This window comes from Oryctolagus cuniculus, chromosome 13 (genome assembly GCF_964237555.1).
Source record: "Oryctolagus cuniculus chromosome 13, mOryCun1.1, whole genome shotgun sequence".
Lineage (NCBI taxonomy): Eukaryota > Metazoa > Chordata > Mammalia > Lagomorpha > Leporidae > Oryctolagus > Oryctolagus cuniculus.
The window spans coordinates 73,625,032-73,637,176 of NC_091444.1; the positions used below are offsets into that span (position 1 = coordinate 73,625,032).

At 38.2% G+C, this 12,145-nt stretch overlaps 1 long non-coding RNA gene across 5 annotated transcripts in view; it reads left to right on the forward strand.

The window, feature by feature from the left end:
- LOC138844874 (uncharacterized) overlaps positions 1 to 12,145 on the forward strand; it is a 412,620-nt gene that overhangs the window by 325,596 nt on the left and 74,879 nt on the right. For all 5 annotated transcript variants that reach the window (XR_011381280.1, XR_011381282.1, XR_011381278.1 and 2 more), the window contains one exon: positions 1,401 to 1,569. This is a non-coding gene — a long non-coding RNA (uncharacterized lncRNA). The remainder of the gene's footprint in view (positions 1 to 1,400; positions 1,570 to 12,145) is intronic.

Here is a 12,145-nt window from a genome sequence, read left to right on the forward strand (position 1 = left end):
TTTCTCTCAATTTGTCAGTAAAAACACTACAAATAATTGGAGTTACACTGATAGAGAACTGTAGTACTATTCATCAGAACTAAGAAAATACTCAGTTTGGCCAGTGCCGTTGTACAGTAGGTTAATACTCTACCTGTGGCACCGGCATCCCATATGGGCTCCAGTTCGAGTTCTGGCTGCCTCTCTTCCAGTCCAGCTCTCCGCTGTAGACTGGGAAAGCAGTGAAGATGGCCCAACTGCTTGGGCCCCTGCACCCACACGTGAGACAGGGAAAAGGCACCTGGCTCCCGGCTTCAGATTGGCGCAGCTCTGGCTGTTGCAGAACTAAGACCTTTTTCTCTCTCTCTCTCTCACTGTCTGTAATTCTGCCTCTCAAATAAATAAATAAAATCATTAAAAAAAGAAAGAAAATACTTTTTCTGATGCTTGCTCTAAATTCCTTAAATTTATAAATTATATTCTTCCCATTTACTTGATTCAACATTGACTTCCATTTTATACCATCAGACTCTATCAAATTTATTAATTCTTGACATGTATATATGTGTTCATATAGTTATATGAACATAACATGAATATTTGTGTATTCTATTTTGAAATTACAAGTATGTACATTTTTAAATACCAAATTTTGCTAAATGATAAGATTCAAAAGACAGGGAAAATATCCAGTAAGTTGAATCATGAATCAGCTCAGTCCAGTGGATACTTAGATTTTTTACCTGCCTGTTTCTACTTGTTACTTATTATGTGACTGTGCATTATTAATCTATTTTGCTTAGTTGATTCTCTACCTTGCTATAAAAGCTATAACCTCACCTAGAGCTGACAGGTTTGTGTTCCCTATGTGTTTGGCCCTTGCAGTTGTTGTTCAGGTTGGGCGTGTGAGCTGTTATACTTTAATAACTATTCTGAACACTTTTGCTAAAAATTTTGGAAAAAAATGTAACATAAGACATACTGGTTCTCCAGACAAATAGAATGAAAAATATGTGTACGCACACATATCTGTAGAGAGAGATTTCTTATAAGGAATTGGCTCACAGAGTTGTGGAGGCTTGGCAAATTCAAAATCTATGGATAGACTAGGTAGATGGTGACCTAGAGAAGCATTGCAGTTGGAGTCCCAGGCCATCAGCAGGAGAGTTATTCCCTCTTGCTCAGAGATGGTCAGTCACTTTCCTATTAAGGACTTCAAATGATTTAATTAAGCCCTTTCATATTACTGAGGGCAATCTGCTTTACTCAAAGTCCACCAATTTGAATATTAATCATATCCAAAAAACACTTTCACAGAAGCATCCCGGAGAAATACTTGACTAAGTATCTGGACACTGTGGTCCAACCATGTTGACACATAAAATATACCATCACAAGTGTATTCTGTTTGTTTTTTCTAGGACTGATGTCTATAAAGATCAAATGAAGCCAATGCCAGTAAATCCATCTTTGCTGCCAAAGAGAAATGCTGCCTGTCTTTAAAACCTAACAGAAAATCTGAGCACAGAGTCCAGGATGAGTGTTAAAGAGAACGAGAGAGCTGATGAAAAGGATTCAATCATTTCTAAGGTTGGTTGCAACTTTATTATTTGCAGTTAAGTGAAAAGATTTCTTTATTTCTTCAACTTGTTTGAACTGTAGTTCTGTAAAGGATTTCTGGGTATTGTTAGATTTGCCAAACATCTCTGTCCTTTCCCCCTGTTTGTAGAAAGAAAAGCAAATCCAAAGATATATATATATATATAGATAGATATAGATATATAGATATTAATCTAAAATAACCCTCACTCTACTTGCAAGTCTGAAACTGGAATCCTGATCTTGGAATCTGAGACCACTGCTGCTTTTATTTGCAATTGCTTTGGTTCTTAGCAGTGTGAAAAGTAGATACCTAATGAATGTTTATCCTAGATGATATGTAATGCTATCATATTGGGGCATTTAGTTAAAGTTCCAAAGCAAAAATACATAACCAACCCCTATCCCATGATATCCTTTACTACTTGAGAGACTGTGGGAAGGAAATGGTATTCCAGGTGGGATGTGCTTCAATAATGATTGTTTTGCTCTAGAATTAAGGAAATTAAGGGAACTATATAATATCAAGTGACAGCCCAAATCAATTATTTTACTTCCCATTGTAGGGGGCTTATGCAAAGCATTTCATCTTAAAGCTTATGTTCTCATTAGGGAAGAATATATTAGGGAGGAATATACATAGTCTGGCTGTTTTTATTCAAGCATCGGTAGACAGTCTAGTAACCCCAAATAGGTTTCTGAAGCGTGCATCTTTTCCCAGCAAATAATCTGTAAACCCAGCAGCAGGAATAGATTTACAGAAAACAAAAGTCATTTTTATGTCCTGATAAAAAAAAGACTTGGCTGTTTTAATTAGGGTCAAGATTGTTCACAGAAAGTAGGTAGTGGATTTTAGCTTAAAGGTAAGGATTAAGAGGATTAAGATTTGAAAAAAGTTGGGCGGGGCAGTGCTGTGGTTTAGCTGGTAAAGCCTCTGCCTGCAGTGCCAGCATCCCATATAGGCGCTGGTTTGAGTCCCGGCTGCTCCACTTCTAACCCAGCTCTCTTTTATGGCCTGGGAAAGCAGTAGAAGATGGCCCAAGTCCTTGAGCCCCTGCATCTGCGTGCGAGACATGGAAGAAGCTCCTGGCTTTGGATCAGTGCAGCTCCAGCAGTTGTGGCCAAATGGGGAGTGAGCCAGTGGATGGAAGACTTTCTCTCTGTGTGTAACTCTGACTTACAAATAAAAATAAATAAGTCTTTTTAAAAAGTTGGGCACGGAGGCAGAGAAATAAGCATTATTTGGTTCTATAGAAGCCCTTGGAAAGTATAAAAGGCAGAAGTAGACCTATCTGGGTAGTAGATTCATCAGAAACATTTACTATTCATGTCCGTGTATTGGGCACTAATTTTCATAGTTCTGCTTTAGATAAATGTTTTCTATAGGATCATTGATGGAGAAGCAGATGGCAAGTTTCTTGTACTACAGACTGGTAATCCTATATCTAGGAACATGCCATTACTCCTGAGGTGTTCACTCACAAGGCAACTTTGAAAAATCAGGAAAAGTCATGATGCTTTGTTGGGACCCATGATTTTAAAAATAAGTATTATCAGGAAAACTCAGTTTTACTGAGTGCTAACAGTGTGGTATTAAATAAACAGGTTTTATCCTCAAAACAATACTTTAAAGTAAGAAATCCAGAGGATATAGGAACAGAAACCATGAAGCTTGAGGTATCCACGATAAGATGGACCCTGGATCATCTGCATCTTAGTTACTTCTGCTTCTTCCTATACACGCCTCACCTTTTTTTCAGTTTAGATACTGGAGACTTCTCAGAAGTTGCCATACGAAATGGCTTGTTCTCTTTTGCCTCAGGACATTAGCCTTATGATTCTCTGTGTGGAAACCTTCTTCTGCCATATTGCTAGCTAAATTCCCACTTATAATCCACTCATATATATCTCAAATATCTGTCTACCAAAAGTATTGCTGACTACTGTAGAGATAAACTGAGTCACTTTTTATATGCTCTTTTACCACTATAAATTCCTCCTTCCTGTTTCCACACTTGTAAATATGAATTTTTTTACCTATTTTCTGTCATCTCTGATGTTAATAAGCCACATGATTAAAGATCTTGCCTATTTTTAGCTTCTTTTATCACTTTCACTCAAATTCTTCATACAGTACTTGGAATAGAATGAGCATTCTGAAATAGAAACTTATTTATACACTCTGGCCAACAAAGCTTTCTAGAAGTCCTATAAAACTGAAGACTATCATTTCCAGAACTCACATAGTCTATGAAGATTAAATGTCATTGTTAATTTTATGTGCCAGCTTGACTCTAAGGGTTGCCCAGATGGCTGGTAAAACTTTACTTCTGGGCATATCTAGGAGGGCGTTTCCAAAAGAGATAAGCATTTGGATCAGTAGAATGAGTAAAGAAGATCACCCTTCCCATTACAGGTTGGCATCATCCAATCTGTTGAAAACCCAAATAGAGCAAAAAGACATAAAAAATACAAACCCACTCCCTCCTCTTGAGCTGAGAAATCCATCTTCTTCTGCCCTTGAATATCAGTGCGGTTGGTTCATGGACCTTCAGGCTCAGACTGGAATTATACCATTCATGTTTCCTGGGCCTCCAGCTTAAGGTGACAGATTGTGGGATTTCGTAGCCTCCGTGATCACATGGGTCAATCCTGGTATTCAGTCTCTTTCTGTGTGTCTGCTTATATGCTGCTGATTCTGTTTCTCTGGAGAACCCTGACTAACATGTCTATATAATGTAAGATGTGGTACTTCTACCACTAGTAACAGCAAACTAACTTGTAGTGAATAAGCTTGTCCATTGTAAACAAACATAAAATCGGACAAAATACACCAGGTGACAGTCTTCAAGAACTGGACAGTTGACAGTGTATGGTTGCAATTCCTGAAAAAAAAAGCATAAAACTTGTAAATTGAATACTAGAAGCATACCAGACAATTTCCTGACCATGGTTTCTTAGGCTGGAGTCCAAACAGTACACAAGGTGCTGAAAGTGTTGCGCAGGCACATATCAGAATGTAAAGCAGCCAGGAGTTTTGGTTATGCAGAGCAGAGGGTAAAAACAGACAGAGAGGGTTGCAAGGGGGTGAGTGGCGTAGCATAGGACTTGGCTGAAGGAGGAGCTACCCATATGCAGTGAAACTACCTTATAGAATTGGACACCGGAAGCCCAACACCATTTGAGACTTAGGAGTTCTAATACACAGGACTGGAGAGACCACCTTAACACTCCCTCCACCCTGTGTGCATTTAGCTGAGACATGAAAAAGACTTGGAATAAGAGTACGGGCCATACTGTGGAGTAAGCCCTACCCTAGAACTTCCTTAAAAATATAAAGCCAGGCTCACATAAAGCTCCATGAGGAGACAGACTCCAGAGATTGCATCTGGCTGAAAGCTTAAGAACCAGCTTGAGATTTTCACAGGTCAGCTAGCAAAGCACAAACTGAGGCACTAAAAGTTGAAGCTCTCTATGAATGTCTACGTAATACCATACTGAGGCACGTGGTGGTGAGAAATGAGACAGTGTGGTGGTTATGGCCAGCCCCAGTAGAAGAATTTCAATGACAGAACCTGCTGAACCCAAAGAGAAAGAGAAAATCTTGAAGTCAGGAAGAGAATAAAGACACTGAGGACTGGATAACAAAATCCAGAGTTGTCTGACTAATCGTCATAGACAGGGAAGAGTAGAAGAAAATGTGATGAAAATTTTAAGGAATGAAAAGAAAAAATCCTAAACACTGTAACTCCCAAATCAATAATAACTTTCAGAAACAGAAGTTAGAAATGTATATTTTGAGATTAGCAAATGCTGAGAGAATGAAATGCTAACAAAAATACAGTACAAGAAATGCTGAAGGATATTCTTTAGGCTAAAAGAAAATTATAACAGATGGAAAGTTTTACAGTAAGACAGAATGAAGAACACTAGTAAATATAAAAGAATCTGTTATCATTCTTCCTACTTGTATTTCTAAAGTCAACAGGCTATTTAAAGTCCAAGTAATAACATTGAAAGGTCAACTTTATTACATACTAGAGATGAAATATATGATAATAAAATGGTGAGGGTAGCATAAGTCAACACAGTGTAGCTTATTTTTTATATTTGTGATAGCATATAAAGTTGGAAGTGGGAAGCATCAGGCATTTTGTAAAACAGGTAAGCAGCACACTGGAAGGCATGCTGGATCCCAAACGCAGAGAAGCCAGGACTCAAATCAGGTGCTGTGATGTGGGATACAGATGTCCCAGGCAGCAGCTCAAACTACTGCACCATGACACTTGACTCTAACATATTCTTAAGAAAATTGAAAAGAGAATTTTTCCCTTTTTTAGAACTGGTGTTGGGGTACAAAGTATTAAATATGGGAAGTGTTGATTCAATTTATAATGACGACCTAGTGACCAGCATTGTGGTGCGGTAGGTTAAAGCCACTGCTTGCAAAACCAGCATCCCATATCAGACTACTGGTTCCCACTCTCTGTTATTCTACTTTTAAAATAAGTAAATCAATCATATAGTTCATATTGAAAAAAAATGCATCAGGAAATTACTAAAGAAGAAAACAATTTCAATCTTCAAAAAACAATCTTATGAGACTCTAAAACATACTTTACATTCCTACAATGAAAACAGAGTGATACTGGAGCATGAATGGGCAGATAACCAGTGGAACACAATAGAAACCTCAGAAATATCTGGGAATATTGTACATAGTATAGGTGGCACATCATATCAAATAGGTAAATGTGGTCGTTTTGGTAAATAGTGTGGGACACTCAGATGTCCATTAACTAAGAAACAAAATTAGATTCTGTCTATTGGTATTAGCTCAAAATGTGGTTAAGTTCTTTTATCTTTCACTGTGGTTCTCTGAATTTCCGTGCACATTACAGCCTTATGCTCAGCCAAAGAGGTGGGCAAACATCCACATAGAATTCTGCATCCTTGGCCCTCCTTGCCTTCATCTCCCACTATGCTCTAGTGGCTGTGATTTCTCTCAAAACTCTGTTAGAAAATCTACATTTTTCTTTTAGAGTTTCAGCTACCTTGTTAACGGAAACTTGAAGCTACAGATATTTTGTTATAACAATTTTATATTTCCATGTTTCGGTCTTTGTGCTTTTTAAAGTATTATTATAAAAGGGGAGATGACCTAACTCTGTACTATATATTGAATAACCCATTGGGATTTGTCTTTCAATACCTTTTTATGTAATGCTCCCTTAGTTGCCTTCAAGGTCCACTCCTTCTTATTATATAATTTTTGGTTTATTCTTTGTTCTCTGAAAACCTACAAAATGTCTCTCCTAAATCTTCAAACTATGTATGATTATGTTATAATATAAAGTTGTGATTGCTATGCAAATGTCTACAAATTTATAAATCTTCCGGAACTTTATTTTGCTGTCAGGTTCTTTCTTTTGAATGCCAATATTGTTTTAAACTTTACAAAACCCAGGATATATTAGGTCTGCTCACCCTACAGAATACTTTTTATATAGCTTTACTAGCACTGCTGTCACTGCATTGTATTTTCCAGCCCAGGTCTTTGTGTGATTCTCAGAATCAATACATTTACTTTGACCAATTCTAATTACCACAGATGCTGTGTGGAGCTTCCGATGAACCACCCTATATCTACCCATAAACACCTGGAAGTTGCTATATTTTTGTGTCTAGAAAATCAGATGTTTCAGCATAAATAATAATCTCCAGAGATGAAATATAAAATTATGTTTAAGTCTTTTGCAGTCAATGAATCATGTGTATTTACATTTCAAATTGAATAATTTCAGAGAAAGATCAGCTTCAGATTGCTGAAGTTTTATCTTCAGATTAAAGCAATTATTTTACAAGGTTCTTCAGTTGAAGGCAAGAATGAGAAGGAGCAAATAATATGTTTATAATATTTAGAAATAAATAAAGACTTGGAGATAATGAAAAAAGATATAGGACTTATAGAGAGGCCAGTGCCACGGCTCATTGGCTAATCCTCCACCTGCGGCACCGGCACCCCAGGTTCTAGTCCCAGTTGGGGTGCCGGATTCTGTCTCAGTTGCTCCTCTTCCAGTCCAGCTCTCTTCTGTGGCCCGGGAAGGCAGTGGAGGATGGCCCAAGTCCTTGGGTCCTGATCTTGCTTGGGAGACCAGGAGGAAGCACCTGGCTCCTGGCTTTGGATCAGCACAGTGCGCCGGCTGCAACGCACTGGCCATAGTGGCCATTTAGGGGGTGAACCAACGGAAAAACCTTTCTCTCTGTCTCTCTCTCTCTCACTGTTTAACTCTGCCTGTCAAAAAAAAAAAAAAAAAAAGACTTATAGAGAATTAAACCTACCATATTATCTTCTGTATTCTCAACTTGCCTCTTTGTAAGTTCAGAGAACTTTTATTAAATTACTTTAGTAAACATCTAGAAAGTGAATTTTCTACATAATTTCAAAAAGTGATTTATAATTCATATATAGATGACAAATCTATAACCATAAAATAGGTAATATGTCGATGATAGGTAAACAAGTGGACAATGGGTATCTCCATCTTCAAAATAAGTAATATTGTGTCTATATATACCCACTAAAGTGCTGTAAGTAGTAGTCCAAAGAAAGGACTGTATGTTGCTATAAAAATATGATATGTGGCAGAAGTAGAGTGTTATCTGAGATACATATAAAGTAAAATCCCAATACAAAGTGTGCTGCAAATATTTAATACGCCAGGATCCTAGTCCTGCAGGTGTTCAGAAGTAAACAAAAAATTAAAATAAATGTGTTGTACTAGGAAGCATCCCCTTAGAGCCCCACTGGCTTGACTGGAAACATAAAATATGCTGGCTCTTATCTTAACATGGAAAACTACACCTGCTGTGATTGTTCCTTAATGAACTAGTCCTTAAAAAAATTCAGCTCAGTGATTCAAAGTTGACTAGAATCCGGTAGAGAATAGCCCCGCTAATTTTCTCTAAATTTAACAGCCACTAATTGCATTGCACGACCCCCTCCTTTGCTGATTACCTTTAAGTACTCCATGAGATAAGGTGGTAATGAGATTTCCTTTGTTTTTCATTTTTTTAAAATTTTGTTTTAACAGCACTATTCAAGCTGGTGTGTGATGCAAGATGTACTCCACGAACTCCAGCCCAGTCTGTGTTTCTTTTCACATGTGTATAGAAGGTGATTTTGTTTTGTGGAAGATGAGGATTAATTCTCAAGTGAAGATGCTTTATTTCTATCATTAATGAACAAATTGCTTTTTTACAAGAGTTGGCTACAGGAGATTAGCTATTCCTTTTTGGTTATTCAGAGGCCCTTCAGGCTTTCTTTGGGGATCTCATTACTTTCTTCTGTGCTTCAAAAAGAGATTAAAGAGTCCTAAAGGATGCTAACATATACGTAAACCTGAATATGTTTTTCTTCTTATAAAGAGAATGCAAAAACAAAGTGGAGGTATGTTGTTTGGGGGGCATATAAAAACCTAATATATTTTATCTTTGTAGGGGTTATGGCACCTAATTCTACTATTAAGCACTCATGTATAATTTGCTTCATTTATTGGGCATTTAAAAGCTACTAAGAGATGATAGTGAATATTACATAAAATTATTTTATGTAATGTTCTTTGTTATCAACTCATAAATAAATATGCACCATGATTCCATTCATCAAAATCAGAATTCTTATCATCATTAATATAATGGTTAATACCGACTGAAAAGTTTACTATACCCTCAGCACTATGCTAAGTGATTCACAGTCCTCGTTTCATTTAATCCACTGTATAACCCCATGAAATTATTAACATGTTATCCTCATTTATAAATGTAGAAACTAACTGTCGTATATAAGTGGTGAAGGCCTAAATGACAACCAGTTCTGTCTATGTGGAGTCCTTTCATCATGCAACATTCTAACTTAATATGTTTCCATACACACGGAAGGGACTCAGAAGTCACCCCAACAGGTCTTCTGGTTGAGGTCAGCTCTGCCACTGAACCATCCATTGTGGTATCAGTCGTGGTTCCTTTAGAGGCAAATTCCATGGCAGTAGTTGCTAGGTTGGTTGAATAAACATACGGTTTGATTAAGCAGGAGGTACCTTCAGTTATTTGATTTCATCAAATTTAGTGACCCTTAGTTTGTGTACTATAGCATCAGAACTTACCTGACAGTAGCATTGCCTCCCTGTCCACTAGGGGATCTTAAGCTGGATCTTTGTTCTCAGGTTGGATTTGTAATAAGAGAAACCATCATTTACTGAGTGTATATTATGTATCATACACTATTCTAAACTTTACACATAGTCTCATTTATTGATTATGAAACTTTGTGTAGTGATAATATTATCAACTCTTTTTGACAGTTAAGAAAAATAAGGCACAAAAACATGAACTGATTCAAACCCACATGATGGATGACAGAACCGAAATTCTAACCTTGTTGATCAGATCTAATCAAGTAGTCCGATTCTGAGCTGCCACTCAGTTGACAAAAATACCCTCCTTCCAGAAGAAGATTCAGTCCAAAACTTCTGCAGCTACCTTTAATTTCTCTTTTCTGTCACATATCACATTCAATCCAACTAAATTTTCTCCAGCATCTCTAGAATCTGACCAATTCTTATAATGCCTGCACCCTTGATCTAAGTCCCTTTATCTTCAATTAGGTTTTCAGAGTAGCCTCCTTTTTTTCTATTTGTCTATTATTTTCCCTGCAATTTATTTTCACAACATTTGCCATAATAAATAGAAATGATTCATAATACTTGTGAAAGATAAATACACATCTGAATACAGACTAAAGGCTGGCCACATGGCCTTCCAATATCACAGGCGACTGGTGCAGAGATTGGAATCCACATGGCTTAATTCCTAATAAAACATATTATTATTATTTACTCCACCAGACATTACTGTATCACACTTATGATCCTTTTGGGTTGTTTCTTGTTCATCAAAGTGAATCCTTGATAAAACAAACAAATCAGAGGCCAGAGTTGTGGCACAGCAGGTTAAGTCTCTATTTGCAACACTGACACCCCATATCCTAGCACCAGTTCAAGTCCTGGCTGCTTTCCTTTTTGTCCAACACTCTATTAATGTGTCTGGGAAAGCATGGGAAGATGGCCCAAGTACTTTGGGTGGAGTTTGTGGTGCTTGGCTTCCACTGGCTCAACTCTGGTTACTACAGCCATGTGGAGAGTGAACCAGTGGTAGAAGTTTTCTCTCCCACTCCTCCCAGCCCCCAGCATTCTGCCTTTCAAATAAGTAAAATAAATATTTAAAATAATCAAGCAAAAATTTTTAAAAACCCATATTTATCAGAGGAATTATCAATGTAACTAATGTAATTATGATGCAGTTTTCTTACCTTATCAATATATTCAGATTGGCCTTTTATCTAGTAAATCAATTATACCAAACTGAAGTCATCCCACCATCTATTGCTGATCTTAAACCCTTTTGTGGTCTATGTGTCCCTCTTCCTGTTCTACCCAAACACCAAACACACACACACACACACACACACACACACACACATGTTCTTTGCAAAATTAAGAAAACCTCTAAAATAGATCTTACTAATACTTTATTGAAAGTATGAAATTGCAATAGCAATTTATTAAACAATTTCTAGCAACCATAAGTATTCTATAAATTCTTAAATTTTACCAAAGGATTCTCTTTGTTTTTAAGATTTATTTATTTGAAACACAGTTACAGGGGCTGGTGCCATGGCTCACTTGGTTAATCCTCTGCCTGTGGCGCCAGCATCCCATATGGGTGCCGGCTTCTAGTCCCGGCTGCTCCTCTTCCAGTCCAGCTCTCTGCCGTGGCCCAGAAAGGCAGTGGAGGATGGCCCAAGAGCTTGGGCGCCAGCACCCGCATGGGAGACCAAGAAGAAGCACCTGGATCCTGGCTTCAGTTTGGTGCAGTGCCGGTTGTAGTGGCCATTTGGGGAGTGAACCAACGGAAAGAAGACCTTTCTCTCTGTCTCTGTCTCTCACTGTCTATAACTCTACCCGTCAAATTAAAAAACAAAAAAGGACAGTTACAGAAAGAGAGAGAGATTGAGAGAGAGAGAGAGAGAGAGATCGAGAGATCGAGAGAGATCTATTGCCCATCTGCTGGTTCATTCCCCAAATGGCTTCAATGGCCAGGAATGTGCCAGGCCAAAGTCAGTAACCAGAGCATCATCATCCAGGTCTCCCATGTGGGTCAGGGGTCCAAGCACTTAGCTTATCTTTCGCTGGATTCGCACGCACATTAGCTGGGAGCTGGATCGAAGTGGAGTAGCCAGGACTCAAACCAGCATCTATATGGGACCTTGGGGTTGCAGGGAGCGGTTTAATACACTACACCACAATGCCAGACATGAACAATAATATCATATGTGGATGACAGTTTTGTTTTTTACTTTAAAACTGTAACATTGGCTGGCGCTGTGGCTCACTAGGCTAATCCTCCGCCTTGCGGCGCTGGCACACCGGGTTCTAGTCCCGGTCAGGGCGCCAGATTCTGTCCCGGTTACCCCGCTTCCAGGCCAGCTCTCTGCTGTGGCCAGGGA